We start from the raw sequence: 23,531 nt of genomic DNA on the forward strand, positions 1-23,531 counted from the left end.
AGGCTATTTGGGTGGAACTGAGGAGTAGGAAAGGAGAGGTTACACTTGTAGGGGTGTATTATAGACCACCCGGAGGGGACCGAGACCTAGAGGAGCAAATCTGTAGGGAGATAGTAGATATTTGTGATAAGCACAGGGTTGTAATTATGGGAGATTTTAATTTTCCACATATAGATTGGGAAACACATTCTGTGAAAGGAATGGATGGGTTAGAGTTTGTGAAATGTGTGCAAGATAGTTTTTTACAACAATATGTAGAGGTGCCGATCAGAGAAGGAGCAGTGTTAGATCTACTGTTGGCAAATGGGATGGGTCAAGTGACGGAGGTAAGTGTTGGCGAGCACTTCGGGTCCAGTGATCATAATGCCATCAGCTTCAATGTCATTATGGAAAGAGAGAAATCAGGGCCAAGGATTGAGGTTTTTGATTGGGGAAAAGCTAGATTTGAGGAGATGCGAAAGGACTTGCAGGGTGTGCATTGGGACAATTTGTTTTATGGGCAGGATGTAGTAGAGAGATGGAAGTCTTTTAAAGATCAGATTTTGAGAGTGCAAAAGCTTTATGTTCCTGTTAGGTTAAAAGGAGGGGCAAAAGGTTTGAGAGAGCCGTGGTTTTCAAGGAATATTGGAAACTTGGTTCGAAGAAAAAGGGAGGCGTACATTAGATATAAGAAGCATGGAGTTAAGGAGATGTTTGAAAGATACATTGAATGTAAGAGGAATCTTAAGAGAGGAATTAGGAAAGCTAAAAGAAGGTACGAGAAAACTATGGCAAGCAGGGTGAAAACTAATCCAAAAGAGTTCTACAAATATGTTAATGGTAAGAGGAAAGCTAGAGACAAAATTGGTCCCTTAGAAAATCAGAGTGGAAAACTGTGTGTGGAACCTAGAGAAATGGGGGAGATATTGAACAGTTTCTTTTCTTCGGTATTCACTAAGGAGAAGGATATTGGGAGATGTGGGATAAAAAAAGCAAATTGGGTAAATATGGGGAATATAGAGATTACAAAAGGTGTAGTTTTAAGGCTTTTGAAGAATATAAAGGTGGATAAGTCTCCGGGACCAGACGGGATCTTCCCCAGGACATTGAGAGAAGTGAAGGAGGAAATAGCAGAGGCTCTGGCGGTAATTTTTCAAATGTCATTAGATATGGGGATAGTGCCGGAGGATTGGCGCATTGCGCATGTGGTTCCGTTATTTAAAAAGGGTTCAAGGAGGAAGCCTGGCAACTATCGGCCTGTAAGTTTGACGTCTGTGGTAGGTAAATTAATGGAGAAAATTCTTAGAGATAGTACTTATAAACATCTGGATAGACAGGGTCTGATCAGGAGCACTCAACATGGATTTGTGGGAGGAAGGTCATGTTTGACCAATCTGATTGAATTTTTTGAAGAGGTGACTAGGAATGTGGATGAGGGTAGCACAGTGGATGTTGTCTATATGGACTTCAGTAAGGCCTTCGATAAGGTACCACATGGAAGGTTAGTTAGGAAGGTGCAGTCTTTAGGTATAAATTTTAAGATAGTCAAATGGATTGAACATTGGCTGAAAGGGAGAGGCCAGAGAGTGGTAGTGGATAATTGTCTGTCAGGTTGGAGGCCGGTGACCAGTGGTGTGCCTCAAGGATCTGTATTGGGCCCATTGTTGTTCGTTATATACATTAATGATCTAGATGATGGGGTGGTGAATTGGATTAGTAAATATGCAGACGATACTAAGATAGGTGGAATAGTGGATAATGAAGAAAGTTTTCAAGGATTGCAGAGGGATTTGGGCTGCTTAGAAAAGTGGGCTGAAAAATGGCAGATGGAATTTAATGCTGATAAGTGTGAGGTGCTTCATTTTGGTAAGAAGAATCAGAATAGGACATACGTGGTAAATGGTAGAGCATTGAGGAATACAGAAGAGCAGAAAGATTTAGGAGTAACGGTACATCGTTCCCTGAAGGTAGAAACTCACGTGAATAGGGTGGTGAAGAAGGCTTTTAGTATGCTGGCCTTTATCAATCATTGCATGGAATATAGGAGTTGGGAGGTGATGTTGAGATTGTATAAGACGTTGGTGCGGCCTAATTTGGAGTTCTGTGTGCAGTTCTGGTCGCCTAATTATAGGAAGGATATAAACAGAGTGGAGAGAGTGCAGAGAAGGTTTACCAGAATGTTGCCTGGGTTTAAGCATCTGGAGTATGGGGAGAGATTGGACAGATTGGGTCTTTATTCTTTGGAGCGTAGAAGGTTGAGAGGGGATTTGATAGAAGTATTTAAGATTATGAAAGGGATAGACAGAATGGATGTGGATAGACTATTTCCGTTAAGAGGAGGAAAGTTTAAAACAAGAGGACATGAGTTAAGAATTAAGGGGCAGAGGTTTAGAGGTAACATGAGGGGGAACTTCTTTACTCAGAGAGTGGTAGCTGTGTGGAATGATCTTCCGGGAGAAATAGTGGCGGCGGAGTCAATTGTATTATTTAGAAAAGGTTGGACGGGTATATGGATGAGAAGAAGATGGAGGGTTATGGGCATTGTGCAGGGAGGGGGGACTAGAAAGGGGTGTTTGGTTCGGTGCGGACTAGAAGGGCCTAATGGCCTGTTTCCGTGCTGTAATTGTTATATATGTTATGATGGATGAAGTACTGCAGCTTGAATTTAGGGAACTAAGTAGCAAATTAAAATGCTAGAATGGATTTGGATGAAAGGGAATTTAACAGGAGAGCTGAGGTTAAAATTATATCAGCCATTATCTTATTGAATGGTGGAGCAGGTTTGAGGGTCTGAGTGACCTTTTCCTAATTCATATATTTATATGATTTTTTATATATGAACTTGAATATCTGACCTCTGACGAATGGTACTTGTCATGTTCTTACCCTCTTCAATCTTCTGCAACTGGCTATCACCTGCAAACCATCAAAGATTGTTGTTAATTATTTTTAAATTTTCCATTAAAACTGTACCTTATATTACCATTTGTATTTTCTTTCTGAATTGCTTCAAAGGGAGAACTGCTATTGGAAAATGTGGACAATATACTTAATGATGACTTTGCAAGAGGGAGATGATGCTGATACAGTATTTAAATTGAATATGTGTAAATTATCAAATATCAAACAAAAAAATTTGAAGGAATTTATAATTTTTGTAAAATAAAAATCACCAGAGGGAAATGAAACGTATTCATCAAGCACCTTCGCTTTATCCACTGCAATAACAGAGACTTCCTAGTAGCCAACCATTTTAATTCCACACACCATTTCCAAACTGACATGTTCATCATGGCCTAATGCAAACCAAAGCTCCATGTAAATTGAGGCACAACACCTAATATTCTCCAACTGTTCGGTATTACCATCAACTTCTCCAGGTTCTGTTAAAGCCCTCCCCCGAGTCTCTCTCTTTCCATATCCCTCTGACTCTTTTCCTCAAGCGTCCTACACCTTTCTCTTTCCTCTTAATTTAGACAGCAACCCCTCCCCCATCACCTCAGCTTTTTTTCTCTTCATCCCTCCCAGCTATATCCAAAATAAATATGGTGGTGCACGAGGTTGCAGTGGCCATTTCGAATCCTTACAATGGCAGAAGCCCCCAACCTATTATGTACTGTCCACCAGGCTGAGAAACAGCTTCTTCTCATGGGCAGTGAGACTGAATAAACTGCTCAAACTAACCCTCTGAGATTCAACTATTTATTAAACAATATTTATTTATATATATATATGTTCTTTGTCTGTATATGTGTTATGTCTCATTGTGTGTTTGCATGTTTTTGAACTGAGGACCGAAGAATGCAGTTTTGTCAGGTTGTATTTGTATAATCGGATGATAATAAATTTGAACATGAACTTCTACTTACCTGTTAGACTGTGCTTCTCCCCCTGCCCATTCCTCCCTCCTATTCTCTCCTCTGTTATTTTTAGGTACCTGCCAGATTTTTGCACATACCTTGACGTGGGTCTCAAGCCCGAAACATGAAAGATGAACCCCTTTTGCTGTGGACATAGCAGGGGTATCCAAAAATGGTGAACAGATTGTTCAGAGCCTTTAGGACAGTAGCTCCAGTCATGTCCGGACAGAGGATGGCAAAGGGGAATCGCAAGTTTTCATCAATGATGTTGATGAAGTACATGTTGCAGTTCATGGAGGGTAGGGATCCTTTGAAGTCCATACTTAGATGTGGCCTTGATCATGTGTGACCGGTTGGGCTGGTGGAAGCGCGGTTTGCACTCCGCACAGATCCGGCAATTTCTGGTCAGTGTCCTGATGTCCTCAATAAAGTAGGGGAGATACGGGCCTTGAAGGTGAAAAAAATGGGTGATCCCAGCGTGGCAGAGGCCGTCGTACAGTGCCTGCAACTGGTCCATCTGCACACTGGAACAAGGCCCCCGAAACAGGGCATCTGAGGGCTTGTTGAGCTTTCCGGGCCGGTACAGTATGTCATAATTATAGGTGGAGAGTTGTGGGTCTGTGGAATGCATTACCACAGAGGGTAGTGGGGGCAGATTCGATGGATAGATTTTAGAGAGAGTTGGATAAGGCTCTTGTGGGCAGGGGAGTTGAGGGTTATAAGGATAAGGCATAACCCTTTTTTCAATTTTCAATTGGTTATTGAATGGGAAAGATCTGATAAATGGCGGTGCTGGTTCGAAGGGCCAATTGCCTTCTCCAGCACCTATTGTCTATTGATTCTGCACATCAGAATTTTATCATTTTTAATTTTACCCCACTGCTGGTTGTTAAACATGAAGGCGACTGCCCATTGTTCAGTCAGCAGGGTAAAATGCTTACTGGCAATATAATACCTATAGGGCTGTACAGTTTCAATGATAGCCTGAGCCTCTTTATCGATGGAGGAGTGCCAGTTCTAGGGGCCTTGGAGGGTGTGCAAAAAAAACGCCACAGGCCTGCCCGCCTGGTTAATTGTGGCAGTCAGGGGATAGTCCGAGGCATCACTCCACACCTGGAACAGAATAGACTCATCCACTGGGTGCATCATGGTCTTTGCGGTGCCCGCTTTGATATGGTTAAATGCCTTGTGGACTTCTGCCGAGAGGGGGAAAACGTCGGCCCTGATGAGGGGGTCAGGCCTTCTCCGCATAGCTGGGGACCCACTGAGCGTAATAAGAGAAAAACCCCAGGAACCTTTTCAGGTCCTTGAGGCAGTGAGGGAGTGGAAGTTCTAACAGGGGACACCTGCGGTTGGGTTTGGGGCTGATGACTCCATTTTCCATGACGCAGCCTAATACAGCCAGGCGACGTGTACATACTTCCCTGTGTTATACATGAGGTTGAGGCGTTTTGCAGTGTGGAGGAATTTTTAGAGGTTCCTATAATGGTTCTGCTGAGGTATGGGAAAGAGACCCGCAGCCCGTGTTCATCCACCATCCCATCCATCTCCCCAAAAGGTATTCTCAGGAAATGGCACAGTCAGCCATCTGCCTCAAAGGCAGAATACTGGCGGTCTTCGGGGCAGAGGAGGAGCTGGTGGTTATGCAGACTTTAGATCTATGGTTGAGAACATCCTGTATTGTGTGATCTGGTTCACTATGTCGGCTATGTGGGGCAGGGGGGTGTGCATCCAGGCAGCTGAACCTATTGATGGTCTGGGAGTAATCAATAACCATTGGTGTTTCTCCCCTCTCTTCACCACCACTACCTGGGCTCTTCAGGGCCTCAGCGAGGAGGTGTCTCACCTCAGACTTAATAAATCCCCTGTCCCTGGCACTATACCACCGACTTTTAGTGGCAACAGGCTTACAGTCAGGGGTGAGATTAGCGAATAGGAGCTGGGGAGGGGGGGGTGGTATACGGACCGTGGAGAGGCCGCATGTCAGATATGTTGATTGGGTTTTGGGCAGAAGGTTGGCCCTGTGGGTTTGGGGCTGCTGATCTGCCACGTGGTGAGGGAGGGGCGGGTGATTTAAAAACCGCTTGTTACAGACTGTGAGGGGAGGGTGGGCCCATCGAACTCCATGGTGATACTATTTAAATTGCATTGGAAGTCTAATGGCAGTAGGATGGGTGCACAGAGCTGTGGCAGTACGAGGAACCTAAAATTACGATATACCATGCCCTAGACAGAGGGTTACTGTATAACTGCCACAAACCTTTGCAGAGTGGGATATGGACACTAAAGAGACACTGTGCCTCGCGGGCTTCACCCCAGTGGAGTAGTGCTGTACAGTGTTTGGGTGAATGAAGCTCTCAGTGGCTCCACTGTCAAATAGGCAAGCAGTGGGGCTTTTACCTGGACGTCCATCATGGCCCTAGAGAGTTGATGTGGTCTGCGTTGATTCAGGGTCACCAATGTCAGCATCAGCTCTTCTTCTAAGGAGTATGTTAGCTGCCGGCGGTCCGGTAAGATGGGGACCCTCATGGCGCACACGCAGCCCCATCGTTGTTCGCCGGAAGAGAAGAGGGAGGAGACAGAAGTGACATCATCACAGTCGGTGATCTCCATGGGGCATGTGCATGGGTGCCCAGGTCTCCAGAAATTACAGTGGAAGTGACTGCATCAAAGATGGCTGCCCCCACTCGCACATGGCGCTGTTGGACTTGGGGTTTGCTTAGACTTACAGACCTTTGTGAAGTGTCCTTTCTTCCCATAGTTGGAGCGGACGGCATCCCTGGCAGGCCAGCGTTTCCTCGGAAGCTTGCCTTACCCACAGAAATAGCACATTAGGTGGTCGCTAACAGCAGCGAAGGTCAGCTCAGGACAGGAGGGGGCTTGTGATCCCGCCTCCCAAGATGGCGGCGCCTGTGTTCCCAATGAGGTGGCCGCGTGCTCACTGGAGAAAAATTCAGCGTTGTGGATGGTCAGCTCCAGAGTGTTCTCCAGTTCGATGGTTTGAGGTAGGCTCAATTGTCTCTGTTCGTGTTGCCTCTGCCTTACGTAGTCGGAGCGGACGCTTGTGTGATCAGCAGCTGTATGGGCTGTTCTGCACTCATAACCTGACAGTTACAGTCCCTCATGAGCTCCTATAGGGCTCTGACAAAACCATTGAAGGTTTCCCCGGGTCGCTACTTTCGTGAGTGGAGTATGTGCTGCACATAGACCTCATTCACCTGAACCTTGTACTGGTCTTTCAGGATGTCCATGGCGTCTCCGTATGTCTTGCAGTCCCGGACCATCCAGTAGACTCGGTGCCCGATGTACAAAAATAGCAGATGAAACATGTCTTCATCGTCCTGGATCGCAGCTGCAGAGGCTGTGAGGAACTTTTCGAAGCAGCGGTGCCAGAGGGCGAATTTGTCAGTTTCTTCGGGTTCTCTTGAGTCAATTTCTACATGTTCCAACTTCAAGTATTGGTCCATATTCCAAGGGAAACAAAATCTTGCAAATAAAATTGATGTACGATCAATTACACAAAGACCGGAGTTATTGGAAACTGAAAGCTTTTATAGCAAGAGATGGACATCATCCCTTGTGTTGCTGGCTCTCCCTGACCCGGGTTCAAACTGGACTCAGGGTTGTTTCATGACAGTCTTTATGGGGGAGAAAGGGGAGGAGTCATGAGCCGGCCAGTGAGAGCAGGATCAAACAGAAAAGTCATGAAATTTAGTGGTTTCACCACACCCTTTATTTCCAATAGATTTTGCATGGCCTACTGAGTTTCTCCAGCACTTTTGTCTACTTTACTACAACTCCAAAGTCTGCACACTTTCCTGTTTAACTCCAACTTCTAGTCTGTTATGTGAAGCATGCAAGGAAATTGCAGAGGTTCTATTTACAATTTTTCAGTCTGCTCTAGCCACAGGGATGATGCCAAAGGATTACAGGATAATGTGTCCATGTTTCAATTAGGATAAATTAATAAACCATGTAATGGCAGATCAGAAGGTTTAACTTAGTTGAGGGCAAGTTATGAGTCTATTTTAAGAAACAGAAGAGCACTTTGAATCTAGCAGATTAAATAAGGATACTGGGAATGAAATTGTTTTAGGGAGGTTATCAGATTCAGTTCTTATAAGAGGGGAACATAGCCTGATTGGAGTTTTGTAATGTTTTTAATAAAGGTCCACATGGCAGAGTAGATCAAAGGAAGAGTGGAAAATTAGATTTGAAACTCACTCAATGGCTGGGGTCATTGACTAATGTGTGATTTTTACCAGAAGACCTTTACCACTGAGGTTCCATAGGATTCAATACGCTGTTCCATGTTGTTTTAAATAATTAGTGATTCAGACCTAAATATAGATAAACAAGTTTTAAGATAATCAAAATATTAGATGTATGATTGATAGCAAGGAGAAAAGTTTGAAACAAATGAACTTAATACACAAAATAAAAACCCCAGGAACTGGCAGATGCCGGAGAAGTGTGTTTTCCGGTTGATTGATACTGCGTGTTGTGTGAATGGAGAACCAATGGCGAGACGTGCCAACTTTAAACTTCCGGTTTTTTTTTACCCATTAATTATCCACAATTTTTTTTTAACCAGTTGGTTGAAGTTGCCAGTTGCTTGAATTCTGTACAAAAGGACAAATGAGAAAATACACTTGGCAAGGGCATATAAAATAAATGGTAGGATATTGAATTGGGTGATGGAACAAAAGATCCCAATATGAGACAAGGCATGTCAATACAATGGCTAAAAATGAATGTGAAATGTTTTACAATTTTAGCTGATATATAGCAGATAGGAATGAGTTTATGCAAGATGATTCACAGATCAAGTTCCGATCACCACTTTACAGGAAAGGTGTAGCTGCACCAGGGAGGCTGCAGTGGTGATTTATAATCACCCAGGACTGGAACATTACAGCTGAGATGAATAAGTTAGGGATGCCCAGTTATAGGAAGGATGTCATTAGGATTGAAAAGGTCCATGAAAGATTTGCAGAAGTGTTGCTGGGACAGGAGAGCTTGAGTTATATGGAATGGCTAGTTAGGCTGGCACTTTTAATCCCTGGAGTGCAGGAGGCTGAGGTATGACCTTATAAAGGAAGATAAAGCCATGAGGGGCATAGATAAGGTAAATAGTAATAGTGTTTTTTTTCTATAGGAGTCTAAAACTATGGGGCAATATTTAAGGTGAGAAGGGGGAAGGGATGCAAGTGGGTACAATATTAAAAATATATTTAAACAGGTACGTACATGGATTGGAAATGTTGAAAGGAGTACTGGCCAAACACAGGCAAAATGGGGCACGCATAAGTCAACAACTTGTCCAGCTTTGTCCTGTTTCTGTGCTGTAAAACTCTAGGATGAATCAAGTGTCTGCAGGATGATCACTTACAAAGTTGCTGCAAAAAGAAATTGGATCATACATTGCTGACTCTTTAAGGTCTTCTTGATCCACTAATGAATGTGTCATGGTAAAATTACATCAGTAAAGTACTGCCTTAGTATCAATATAATTGTGCTTCTCTTGTTTAGGGTCAGGGATGCATCAAATGATACCATATTTCAAGTAGCGCACACTTGCACTATATTTATGCAATTTGAAGCTTAAAGCTGTACAAAATGACTATAATGGAACCATACCAGTCAAATTAGGAGCACATCACACTATGTTTATCCTTATCTCACTGTTTAGAGGGACACTCTGGTGAAATGAGCAACCTCAGAATACACTGCAGGACACTCAAACACTTTCCAGTGTTTATCGCACCATTTAGTGCAAGGTTATCCCCACCATGAATACCAGCCCCCCCACATCTCCATCGGGCACACAAAACTCAAAACGGTCAACCAGTTTACCTATCTCGGCTGCACCATTTCATCAGATGCAAGGATCGACAATGAGATAGACAACAGACTCGCCAAGGCAAATAGCGCCTTTGGAAGACTACACAAAAGAGTCTGGAAAAACAACCAACTGAAAAACCTCACAAAGATAAGCGTATACAGAGCCGTTGTCATACCCACACTCCTGTTCGGCTCCGAATCATGGGTCCTCTACCGGCACCACCTACGGCTCCTAGAACGCTTCCACCAGCGTTGTCTCCGCTCCATCCTCAACATCCATTGGAGCGCTTACACCCCTAACGTCGAAGTACTCGAGATGGCAGAGGTCGACAGCATCGAGTCCACGCTGCTGAAGATCCAGCTGCGCTGGATGGGTCACGTCTCCAGAATGGAGGACCATCGCCTTCCCAAGATCGTGCTATATGGCGAGCTCTCCACTGGCCACCGTGACAGAGGTGCACCAAAGAAAAGGTACAAGGACTGCCTAAAGAAATCTCTTGGTGCCTGCCACATTGACCACCGCCAGTGGGCTGATAACGCCTCAAACCGTGCATCTTGGCGCCTCACAGTTTGGCGGGCAGCAACCTCCTTTGAAGAAGACCACAGAGCCCACCTCACTGACAAAAGGCAAAGGAGGAAAAACCCAACACCCAACCCCAACCAACCAATTTTCCCTTGCAACCGCTGCAATCGTGTCTGCCTGTCCCGCATCGGACTTGTCAGCCACAAACGAGCCTGCAGCTGACGTGGACTTTTTACCCCCTCCATAAATCTTCGTCCGCGAAGCCAAGCCAAAGAAAAAATCCATTCACTGTTAGCTTCAATGAGTCAAACAGCTGGCACCACTGTTGCAGGTGTTACAGCAGGATGACAAGCCACTCAGGAAGATTTGGGAACCAAGGCAGCAGCATTGCCCATCTGCAAAGAGGCTATTCCAGTGCAGTCTTCATATCCCACCAGGACCTGCCTGACAAACAATTCATTCACAAGTTTAGGTCTTCTACCAGTGTTATTATGCAGATAGCATTTAGTTGAATGATCTTCAATCATGCTTAAACCAATCGCTCCATGGAGGTCTCCGTTCATATAATTTTTATTTATAGTTCAGAGACATCTCATTTGTGTTCTTTAAGTTTCTGTGGAGTTTTGGAAAGGTGAAGGGAACAGTAGCAACTTCTTAAAATGAAAGCAATAAATAGGGGAGTGAAATAGGATTAAACAAAATGAGAGTCACCTGAATGAAAGTTGAGCAGAAATCCGATCTTTGCCACAGGTGGCATGTTGACATTTGACTGATTGGCAATCCTTATGGGCAACTTGAGATTAGAATTCTGGGTGACGTGAGGAATAACCGAAAACCTGTGATTAGATACCCTTTTGAGATTGTGAAGCCGCGATGGGTTTAGCCTGAATTTAGGAACCTATGGAAGAAAAGAAAAATATTTTAGATGCATATGGGACATGAATTAATGAGAACTGCTTGTGTTTGGAGAATGGGGGTCAGAGATAGAGGGGCAAAATGAGTGATTCAATTTTCAAATATAACCAAATATAACACATTGTAGGTATAAAAAATAAATACCAATTGTAAGTTTTACCTCAGGGTCTATCAGTAAGTCACAAATAAAGATGTTTCAAATGGATAGCAAAAGCCACAAGAGCAAAGTGCCATCTTTAAAAATATATAATAGTGAAATAATAAACAGGGATATATTGGTATGTGGAAGTAGCTTTCAGAAAATGAATTGGATACAGGAACCATAATAATGATAAAGAAAACAATGGGGAACTAGATGACAAATCTCCATGACCAGGTGATTTCTATCCCAGGATGTGAAAGGGTTAAGAAAGTTTCACAAACTATGACTATAATTTTTCACTGTTCTCTTGATCAGGAACTGTTTCCTTTAGATTGAAAAGTTGAACATTCACCACTCTTAAGCAGCTGAGTTGAAAGAGGAACTCTAAGGAATTCTAATTAATGGTAAAATATTTTTTAATCTAGGGGCCAATATTTTGGACAAAATCTTCATATCTACGTTAAGTAATGAAATAGGCCTATAAGAAGCACATTCAGAAGGGTCATCTTTTTTCAAAATAAGAGAGATATGAGCTTCATTAAAAGATAATGGAAGATTCCTTTGTTTAAATGAATCATTAAACACAGAACTTAAATTTGGAGAAGGATTTATAAAATTCAATGGAGTATCCATGAGGTTCTGGAGATTTACCAGATTTTAAAGAGGAAATTGCAAAAAGTATTTCCTCTTGAGAAATAGATGCGTCCAAACTTGTACATTTATTCTGAGAAAGCATAGGCAGATTAAGGCAGTCCATAAAATCCAACATTGAAGTACAATCTTTATTAGATTCAGAAGTATACAATCTGGAATAGAATTCTCTGAAGGTGTCATTTTTTTTTAATGTTCAATTATCTACACACCATCTCCCATCCAAATCTTACTGATTTCTCTTTTAGCAGCCATTCATTTCAGTTGGCAAGCCAAGGAATTAAAGTCAAACATTCATTTTCAGGATATTTCTGTGTTTATAATTAAGATAAGAGTGACTTGAAGTGTTTTGGTTGATCAGGGTGAATCTGAATGGATTTGTAAAACACAAGTCAAGTCTAATGAACATGCATGGATTGTTGAAGATGTTACAAGATTACTGGATGATGGAATGTCTTCATAATTTCTATGTACTTCCAAAAGGAAATTGATAACATTTTTCATTACAGACTCATTACAAAGTCTGAAGTTCATGGGATTGTTTATCATTTTTGACCTGAAAATGACATAGGCTGAGTGGCGGAATAATGGTGAGATTTGTGGCAAATTTGTTCATGCAACTCCTAATGATCTACTCTGGAGTCACACCATTGACCACAATGATGGGATGGAAAGTTATGTATTCATGTAGTTCAATGGTACAAAGACAAACAGTGAAGAGGGAAGCATTAAATTCCAAAGTGGTATTAAAATAGATATAGAAAAATTTGATCAACGGAATTCTGAGTTGGAAAATGTGAGGATATTCACTTTTGACCTGAAAAAGACAATTGGAAGCAGTGTCAGATCAAAGAAATTTAATGGATTGAATTGTGGACTTGCATATTTACCACAAACATTTAGATTATTTCTACATCAGGATTGAGCAAATGGTTCTGATAATCAACATTTGATCTCAATAACTTGGCTCATTTAGTTACTCTCTTGCCTCAGATCTGATTCAGATTATGGATTTCAAACCTCACACAAAGATGTTAAGCACACAAGTTAACAATTCAGTGGAGGATGAAGTGGACTGATTTCTTTCAGATGGTTTGAATATTAAATTCAATGTTCAGAAAGATGTTAATAAATGAGCACAGGCTAAAAGCAGGGTAAAAAGACATTTTGTTCATCAAACCAGTGGTCCTTCTAGACTTGATGCAGTTGTACATACTATCAACCTGTGCCAATTCGACACACTATTACATGGGAGAGGTGAGCAATCGGAGAAGTAAGCAAGGTTGGTTGGAAAAACACGAGAAAGCTTCTTAACCATTCTAAAATACATACTGACCAGCTTCCTTTTTTTAAAACTTCATTTAAAACTTTTAAAAACAACATAAAATCAATACCAATGTGAAATATGGTTGAAGATTATTAAACTTGCACTAAACTCGCATCATTTTGTGAAAAGAGATGGAATGCAAAGAATGTAGAGGAGAGCTTGAAAACAGACAATACTAACTAGTAGGCCTCTTCTTATCAGGAGTCCCAAGGATGCAAGGATCTGGTTCAGACTGGTATTATAGCTAGTACTGTTAGTAATATTAATTTAGACGCCCCTAAGGAGGGAATGAACTAATTAACATAACATGCGATGTATGAAGAGGGAGGAACTGAGTGATACCTGTTTTGATGGAAGGGAAAAGGAAAATTTTGTAATGTATTGGGAATCTTATTGGAAGAAGGTAAATGAAGGTGGGGTGATGTTGAGCGTGGGACTGTACAAAAGAGTGATGATCCTGAACCTTCGGTGTGTCTCCAGACCAGGGACACCCGACTCTGCAGACTCGAAATAAAGTTGAACCTGTTCTCCAAGACTTTGTCTCCAGAGTAGTGATTGTGAACACTTTATATTTCACACCAACAAAAAATAGTAAACCCCCCTCCCTCTGCACCCCACCCCCCCACCCCAGCCAGCCCCCTCAAGGATGACAGATTTTCAGTGGAATTTCATAAAGTGTTTTATGAAGATTTATCTTCTATATTTATGGATGTGTTGCAACAAGTAACTGAAGATCGACATTACCAGAATCTTGTTCAAGTGCGATAATTACAGTGATCCCAAAGAAAGATAGAGACCCATTGAATGTAGCTTCGTACCAACCAATTTCCTTATTAAATGTGGATTATAAAATAGTGGCTAAAGTATTGGCAAATAGATTTGCTAAATATTTACCTCAGTTGGTACAAACAGATCAAACAGGTTTTATTAAGAATAGATGTGCGTCTGACAATTTTCTTAGATTGATAATGCTGATCAATGCATCGAGACAGTATCCCAACCAACCAATGGTGGTTGTGCTTGATGCGGAAAAACCATTTGATAGGGTTGAATGGAATTTTTTATTTAAGGTGCTGGAGAAGTTTAATTTCGGCCCTCTTTTTACTGGTTGGGTTAAGGCACTGTATAAAAATATGATTGCTAGGGTGGTGATGAATGGCCAATCTTCTTTGCCATATAAATTATCGCGATCAACTCGTCAAGGTTGTCCATTGTCACCAGCCTTGTTTGCATTGGTCATTGAACCATTAGCTCAGGCAATTCGACAGAATGACAAGGTTAAAGGGATAAGAATTGCAGATGATGAATATAAGATTAATTTATTTGCTGATGATGTATTGATTTATTTGACACATCCAGAACATTCTTTGAAATATTTACAAGAAACTGACCAGCTTCCTGTTGCAAGGACTGAAACACAAAAGTCTGTAGATGCTGTGATTGTAGTAAAAACACAAGAATACTGAAGGAATTCAGCAGGGCTTGCAGCATCTATATGTAAAGATATACAAGGTATGAGCAAAAAGCAGGTAGGTGCATGGGGAGAAGGGACAAAAGAATGGTGGGAGGAGCAGAAGCTAACTGACAAAAGTGATAATTGGACAAATAAAAAGACAGAGAAGGAAAGGTAAGAATTGATCGGGAGAGGGGTGCCAGAGCTGGAGGACAAGAGACATCAGGAAAGATTGGGGGTGGAAGGGGAAGGGGTGGATTAATGGAAACTGGAGGTCCCTGTTAATGCCATCTGCTTGGAGGGTGCCCAAACAGAATATGAGGTGTTGTTCCTCCACTGTCTCGGACTGACAGTGCACAGACCATGGGCAGACATGTCAGCATGGGAGAAGTGGCAGGGAATTGAAATGGGTGGCCATTGAGAGATCCCTGCTTTTGCGGCAGACATAGCCGAGGTGCTCACTGAAGCAATCTCTCAGTATGTGGCCAGTTTCTCCTATATAGAGTCACCACAATGGGAGCACCACATGCAGTAAATGTCCGCTGCAGATTCAGTTGCATTGTTTCATGATACTTACGTCTTTTTCTTTCCCAAATGACTTGCCCAAATGAATAGAGCCAATTCACATGCTCACATTGACCAGTTTTCACCATTTTTTGCTCTTTTTTAGTTTTCTAGCAATTAATGATCTTTATTTGAATGGAATCCAATCCTTTTATGAAATTAAAACACTCATCTCTATCTCCAATACATACATTGCATTTACTTATTGAAAATAATTCAAATTTGTCCATTCTGAATATTAGGTGTTTGGAAACATTAGTTTGGTTACAAAAGTAAAATAGAGCAGATCCTGCAAAATTAATATATAGAGGGGAATTCTGGAAATATCCAACAGGTTAGGCAGTGCCTGTGGAGAGAGGAACGGAAGATAGGGTTCAAGTTCATGACCTGTCATTAGGACTAGGAATCAAAAGAGGGAAAAAGAATCTATTTTAAGATGGAATGGAAGTGAAAATAAAAGTCAGAAAATTACAGAACTGAAGGCATGGCTCCCAGCGATGGATGAGAGTGTTACTGGTAAAGCCAGCAGCTCTCACTAAGCATTGCTAATTGGCCTTGTGAAGGTAGTGGTGAACTATTTTCTTCAGTTGAGAGGCTTGCTTTGTGTTTTCAATGGACAAATAGGAGTCAACCACATTATTGTGGTCAAACCATATAGGGATGGCAGATTTCCACATTTGAAAGGCTTTAAAAAAAATGAGTTTAACAATAATTCAGTAGTACCACTGAATTAGTAAATAGATTTTTTTTTAAATTACAGATTTAAAGGCTGCAGCCGTTGAGTGGAACTTGAAATCATGTTTGAGTTACTAATCTGGCAACCTAACCATTGCTCCAACAAATAAATTGGGCAGCACGGCTAGAGTAGCAGTTAGTGCAACAATATATTACAGCTCTAGTCACCCAGGTGTGAATCCGCTGCTGTCTGTAAGCAGTGTATACATCCTCCCGATGTCCGTGTGCTCGTTTCCTCCCATCCTTCAAAACATATGGGGTCGGTAGGTTAATTCGTGTATTTTGGGGGCACGGGCTTGTGGGCTGGAAGGGCCTGTTTTGGGGGCATGTCTGAATTGAAATCTAGGGAGCAACACGAGAAAAGGAAGAGTGGCTAAATTTGGGAATGTTGTAAAACTGGTGGAGGTTGGTACTGATAAAATGGAGAGATTTAACAATGAAAGGTTAATAATTCTAAGTTCAAGGATGGCTTAAGTGAGACCCAGTGGACGAGTTAGATAGGATATGGACAATGCAGGTTAATCTCCAGTTTACAGAGCTAGACAGTAGTGTGTTGGAATATTCAGCTTGAGAGATGACAAAGACACAAGGTAGAGGTTGAGAATTTCAGTTGAGCTGGAAATAGATTGTCTCAGTGATGCTTGAAACAATATTTGGCACCCTGGTTCAGTGCAAGATAACTGCCATGAATAGGATGGGGGGCAGTCACATGGGCATGGTTAGCGTAGCATTAGCACAATGTGGTTACAGAGTCAATGACCTGGGCTTGAATCCAACAGTGTCCATAAGGAGTTTGTATGTTCTTCCAGTGTCTGCATGGGTTTGCTCCGGGTGCTCCGGTTTCCACCCTTCCTCCCACCCTTCAAACAATGTATTAAGGTTATAGGACATTTGGGTGTAATTGGGCTCAAGGGCAGGAAGTGCCTGTTACCATGTTATATGTCTAAATTTTAAATGGGGAATGGTCCATGATGGGGACCAAAGACAAAGATTTTGGTCTTCCTGGTTTTTCAACCTCAGGACATTTTTGTTCATTGTGTGCTGTAAAATAATCTAATATTTCAGAATCGGCAGCAGTGCCAAGAGAAGCAGAGGACAGATAAAGCTGGATATTATCAGTGCACATGGAGACTGATGGACATTCCCAAAGTGAAGTGTAAAGATAAAACAAATAGCAGGGGGGTGGGGGGGAGTGTGGTTAGGATAAATCTGTAGTAAAATTAAAGGTATACAGAGAGAGAGAGAGAGAGAGAGAGCGAGAGAAAGATCTTTGCTAATGAATCTCTAACTATAAAAGCCAAATTGTTAATTAAACTGACTTATCAATGTTTCCAATCTGGATCTCTTCACATTTGTAACAACCAACTATTGATAGAAATACCACCAAGTTTCTTTTCTCTGTGATATATAATATAGTTCTAAGTAAAATATTAACACCTATCAAAATATTTCCTTACACAGCATCACATAGAAACTTTTCTAGTTAAGATCAGTGACTACATTGTCTCTAAGCATCAAAGAATTTCATCCGATCAAACCTATACAGTGATCTCCTAATGAATGAAAACCTCTCCTACTGATAGCAGACACAAGTCCATACTTTCCAGCATCTTACCCACGACATTCGACATAAAGTAGCTTATCAAGATCAAATTTAGCTTTAAATAACAACTGGTAATGCAGGGAAGTTTTGAGCAGATCAGGCAGTACTGGTGGAAAGGGCAACATTGGGCATTTCAGCTCATGATCTGAGATCCTGCACTAGACATGGAGAATAGAACATAGAATATTACAGCAGAGTACAGGCCCTTCAGCCCACAATGTTGTGCCGACCTATGTAAACCTACTCCACAACAATCTAATTTTTCCCTACCTCACATCTTCTATTTTTCTTTCATCCAGAATTTTCACCTGAGTGAAAATTCTTGTTTCAAGCATCTTTAAAAGTGCATACATCTCTCCTCAATCTATTAGAACGAGCCCAAACCTCAGGAGCAATTTAAAATATGACCTAGCAACGTTCTTTATCTTTGTGCGAGTCATCTTGTAAAACATTCATTCCTCTTCCAGAACCACCCAAAAATACAGATGACCTAGTTATTCACTTCTTAGTTGTCTATGGCACATGAGTGTTGCAGATTAGCCCACACATTCGTACTCAGCAGAAGTTTCATTGGGAATACTGATGTGTTTTGATAAAATCTTTAGTACAGGAAGGATTTTACCTTCTGTTTTTGCTGAAGCTCTGCAGGGGTGAGAGACACTGCATGATTTGGTTTCCCCATTCTGCTGAAGTGCTTTTGAAGTTTCATTTGCTGTGGAATAAGTACCATGTTTGCACCATCATTATTGGTAGTTCTGATGAATGCCATTCTTGCCCCCTGAGAATGTATTTTAAGAGGCCTGGATGGTTTCTTCCTGCCTTTTATTTCAGAAGCATCTTCCCTTTGATCTGCCTTTCTCAACCTTTTAAATTTGGACCATGACACACATGATGTTTGGGGAGAGCGACTGCTAAATTCTGAACTGTTTCCAAAGGCATTCATCCCATTTTAGGTGAGAGATTTTCAATTTTGACAGCGTCTTTCTTTGAGTCTTCTCATTTTCCTGAACGGAATACACAGACTAAATGCTCCTTCCTTTCACTCTTGTGGGCACTGAAGTAGAAGCTGGCACGTTTGCTTGGGACCCACGCTTGGCTGCTATGACTGAGATGCTCTTTTGTGCCTGTGGTCATTTCTCGCAGGTTCCCTCGGCCCTGCTGCTTGTTCCCAATGAAGTGCTTTGATTCGCTGCTTCCAGGTTCAGATGACGTGTTGGACTGTTGACTTTGGTTCCAATCCTTTAGGCCTATCAGACTCTTTTTCTAATATGGACATGCCAAAAAAAAAGAACAGTGCACAAAAAGATAAAATTTACCCTGAATTTATACTCACATTGAAGAGAATGAGAAGTCAACCAATAAGCTGTGAAATAAAACCAAGAAGCATGGACTTTTACACACATCGTCAAAGAACTTGATTTATCTTAATTCAAGATAAATAGAATGGCATTTTGTATCAGTGATGGTTCTGAATTAAGGAAGACACTGGTGACTGTAAATCAAATTGTTGGAGGCCATAGCCAAACCAAAACCTATTTGATGGAAGCTGAGAGAAGTATCTAGACCAGGTATTTGTTTTCAACACAAAATATGATGGTCAACCTGATAAAATAAATGTGTGGTTAAACCACCACAATTAAGCCATAGTACATGTATAAATAATCAAGATAGTGGACCAAGAAATCGCAAATTCTATCTTGTATTCAGAGCAGGGGTGCAGTGCTAATTTTTTAGGTGCCGGAGCTCACCAAAAATGGCGACAAGAAGGAGTGTATTCCATTAGAAAAAATAACATATAATTTAAGAAATAACATCACAATATTCGAACAAATATGGAAACCATACATGAAACACAATAGAGAAATCCTACCACGGACCTCCACCACCTAAAATGACAGAAGGAGAAGACAACGAAATGAACTGACCCAGGATGTAAAAGTAAAAGATAAAAATTTCAGTTTATTTTTATTAAGTGACGACATTGTTTAACGGATTTAATGTATCTTATAGATTGAACTTTAAATAAATGGGAAGGGGGGGAGAGGGAGGGAGGGAAGGAAGGGGGGAAAAAGGGGAGAAAATGACACTGTAAATATTCAAGAGAAAAATGTCTATGTATTTTGATCAGTATGGTTTATAGTGTGAAAAATAAAAATAAAAATTAAAAGAAGGTCTCGGGAGGGTGGGTCTCGCCAGAGCAATGAGGTGCCAGAGGTGCCCCTTGAGCTGCAGGGAGTGGTGCTCCAGTGAACTCCAGCAGCACTATACCCTTAACAGAGTGATGAGGCTGGTGGTGTTTACTTTCTGTGGCTACCGTGTGACTATCAGTAGAAAAACTATTTTATCCTATTATTAAATTCAGTCCTGAAGTGTAGTGTATGATTGTTTGAACACCAAACAATTCCGAGTTGATTGGCATTCTGACAGGAGATCTCTGAGAGTTGATGGCTCAACCTTGGACAAATGTATTGAAGAACATTTGTGTAATATGGTGAACTTTATCTAGCAAAGATAAAGATACATAGCCAACATTTCAGGCTTCAGACCTTCATCAAGGATTGAAAAAATGTCAACAGGTGTCCAAGCAAAAAGGTAAGGCGGGGAGGATCATGTCCCAAAGCAGGAAGTAAAAGGTGGAGAAGGGAGGGAGGGCACAGCAGTGAGCAAGAGCGGGAAGGGATAGCTTGGTGAATAGAGAGGGAAGGGGGTCGAGAGCTGAGAGAATGAAGACAGGAGGAAGTGAGGGAGAAATGAGAGTAGATTCGTAGAAACTGGAGAAGTCAGCTGGAGAGTGTCCAGATGGAAAATCAGGTGTTGTTCCTCCAATGTACGGGTGGTCTTGGTGGGATAGTACATGAGGCCATGGACAGACATGTGAGTATGGGAGCGGGACACAGAACTGAAATGGTTGGCCACTGGGAGGTCCCTGTCACTAATGCGGACAGAGCGAAAGTTTTCAGCGAAGCGATCTCTCAACTTCACCCAGTCTCTCTGATGTAGTGAAGGCCACAAAGGAAGCAACGGATGCAGCAAATCAATCCTGCAGATACAGAAGTGAAGATGACGAGGTGGGGAGGGATGAGTGCACGAGCGAGTCACTGAGGAAGCGGTCGCTGCGGGAAGCAGAGAATTTCAATTCTGTATGCCCTCCCTCCTTCATCTACCTATTACCTTCTGCCTTCTGCCTTTGGGTCTGTGCTCCTCCCCCCCACCCCACCAATCATTTTGTTCAGGTGCCTGCTGACAATTTTCCATATCTTGATGAAGGGCTCAAGCCCAAAACGTTGGAGATGTATCTTTACCATTGCTATATAAATTGCACTGTTTGACCTGCTGAGTTTCTCCAGCATCGTGTTTTCACTTCAACCATGGTGCCTGCAGACGTTCATGTATTAACTTCAGAATTCACTGGAAATTAATTGCATGTTAGTTCTTGCCAAAACCAAACTCTCAATACTTCAATTGTTGTTTGGCACTGCACTAGGAAACATGGCACCAGATCTCTCTGTCAACATGATCTACAAACACCCTTAGTAGGCACCAAATTATACTTTCTGAGCAGCCATGGGTTCCATGCAAACATTGATTAATTATGGGCAAGAAATTCATTCAGACAACTCAAAAAAAAATGGCCGTGTGCTGTTGAAATATCATCTTAAACCACAGGACAGCTGTGGTATAATTTCAATCCAATCTGTCCATGAGGAAACTGCTTCCATTTCTGCAGGACTAATTTTCTATCCTTCTTGATCTCACATTGTGGAAAAAGCAGTTTTACTGAGTGAAATTTTCCCCAGTTAACCATTTACCTCCCAACGGATACTGCTGACTGGCATATTTTATTTTTAATTTCAAATTGTCATCGTCTGTAGTCTTTTCCTTGTTCTCTTTTTGTCTTTGGCTTGGCTTCGCGGACGAAGATTTATGGAGGGGGTAAAAAGTCCACATCAGCTGCAGGCTCGTTTGTGGCTGACCAGTCCGATGCGGGACAGGCAGACACGATTGCAGCGGTTGCAAGGGAAAATTGGTTGGTTGGGGTTGGGTGTTGGGTTTTTCCTCCTTTGCCTTTTGTCAGTGAGGTGGGCTCTGCGGTCTTCTTCAAAGGAGGCTGCTGCCCGCCAAACTGTGAGGCGCCAAGATGCACGGTTTGAGGCGTTATCAGCCCACTGGCGGTGGTCAATGTGGCAGGCACCAAGAGATTTCTTTAGGCAGTCCTTGTACCTTTTCTTTGGTGCACCTCTGTCACGGTGGCCAGTGGAGAGCTCGCCATATAATACGATCTTGGGAAGGCGATGGTCCTCCATTCTGGAGACGTGACCCATCCAGCCCTCAGACAGCTCCAAGAAAAGTGCAGAGAACAAAACAAAGGACTCTACATCACCTTTGTTGACCTCACCAAAGCCTTCGACACCGTGAGCAGGAAAGGGCTTTGGCAAATACTAGAGCGCATCGGATGTCCCCCAAAGTTCCTCAACATGATTATCCAATTGCACGAAAACCAACAAGGTCGGGTCAGATACAGCAATGAGCTCTCTGAACCCTTCTCCATTAACAATGGCGTGAAGCAAGGCTGTGTTCTCGCACCAACCCTCTTTTCAATCTTCTTCAGCATGATGCTGAACCAAGCCATGAAAGACCCCAACAATGAAGACGCTGTTTACATCCGGTACCGCACGGATGGCAGTCTCTTCAATCTGAGGCGCCTGCAAGCTCACACCAAGACACAAGAGCAACTTGTCCGTGAACTACTCTTTGCAGATGATGCCGCTTTAGTTGCCCATTCAGAGGCAGCTCTTCAGCGCTTGACGTCCTGTTTTGCGGAAACTGCCAAAATGTTTGGCCTGGAAGTCAGCCTGAAGAAAACTGAGGTCCTCCATCAGCCAGCTCCCCACCATGACTACCAGCCCCCCCACATCTCCATCGGGCACACAAAACTCTCTTTTTGTAATGAAGGAATTAATGACATACTAACCTGCAGTAACAGTGGTCCAGTCAGACGGACAGGAGGTGGTGTTAGATTCGGCAACTGTTCCATGTGATGTGATTTTGTGATGGCTTTGAACGCCTTATTGGCATCTCTGTGAAAACAATGTTTTATTTTATTTATCAACAACATGAAGCAAAAATTTCTATTCATACAGCGGCTTCAACATCACAAAAGATTATCATTATAATTATATCACAGGTTTGATATTGAACCTCACATGGGGATACGAGAGCAGTTAGCCAAATATCCAACTGACATTTGCTGAAGTTAGTAGCTCAGTGGTGAAAGGAGTAATAGAGAGTTTTAGCAAGTGAATTCTCAAGCTTAAGGCTTTGATAATTCTGATAAAGCATAGGATGTTGTCAATAACCAAGTCCTACTGTTATCATGATGTTTCTAACAGTTTGTTTGAACCATGGATTGATTATAGGGAAAAGATTGAAAATTTTCACTACAAAAGATATTGAAGAAGACAAAATTCATCCATGCAGGTTTTTCTTAAGATCTAGGAGATGAGGCACAGTTGAAGGAGTAACAGTTGAATGCTGTTACAGCGCTAGCAACCAGGACCGGAGTTTGAATCTCAAACTGTCTGTAAAGAGTTTGTATGTTCTCCCCGTGTCTGTGTGGGTTTCCTCCAGTTTCCTATCACTGTTCAAAAACATACCAAGGGTGTAGGTTAATTGGGTGGCACAGACTCTTCGGCCAAAAGGGTCTGTTACCGTGTTGTATGTACATCAAATTGTCTATGTCTAAATTTGAAGTGTTAGATAAACTAGGTGTACAGCTGTTCTATAGTTTAATGGTACAAGTTTTACAGATGGAATCAACATCCAGATAATTGTAGATTTAGATACAAATTTGGAGGAAATATTACAAGACTATATTGACTGTGAAACTGATTTTTAACCAGAGATTTGATTTTATCCAGGCCATCAGAGAAGTCTC

This window comes from Narcine bancroftii, chromosome 12 (assembly GCF_036971445.1).
Source record: "Narcine bancroftii isolate sNarBan1 chromosome 12, sNarBan1.hap1, whole genome shotgun sequence".
NCBI lineage: Eukaryota > Metazoa > Chordata > Chondrichthyes > Torpediniformes > Narcinidae > Narcine > Narcine bancroftii.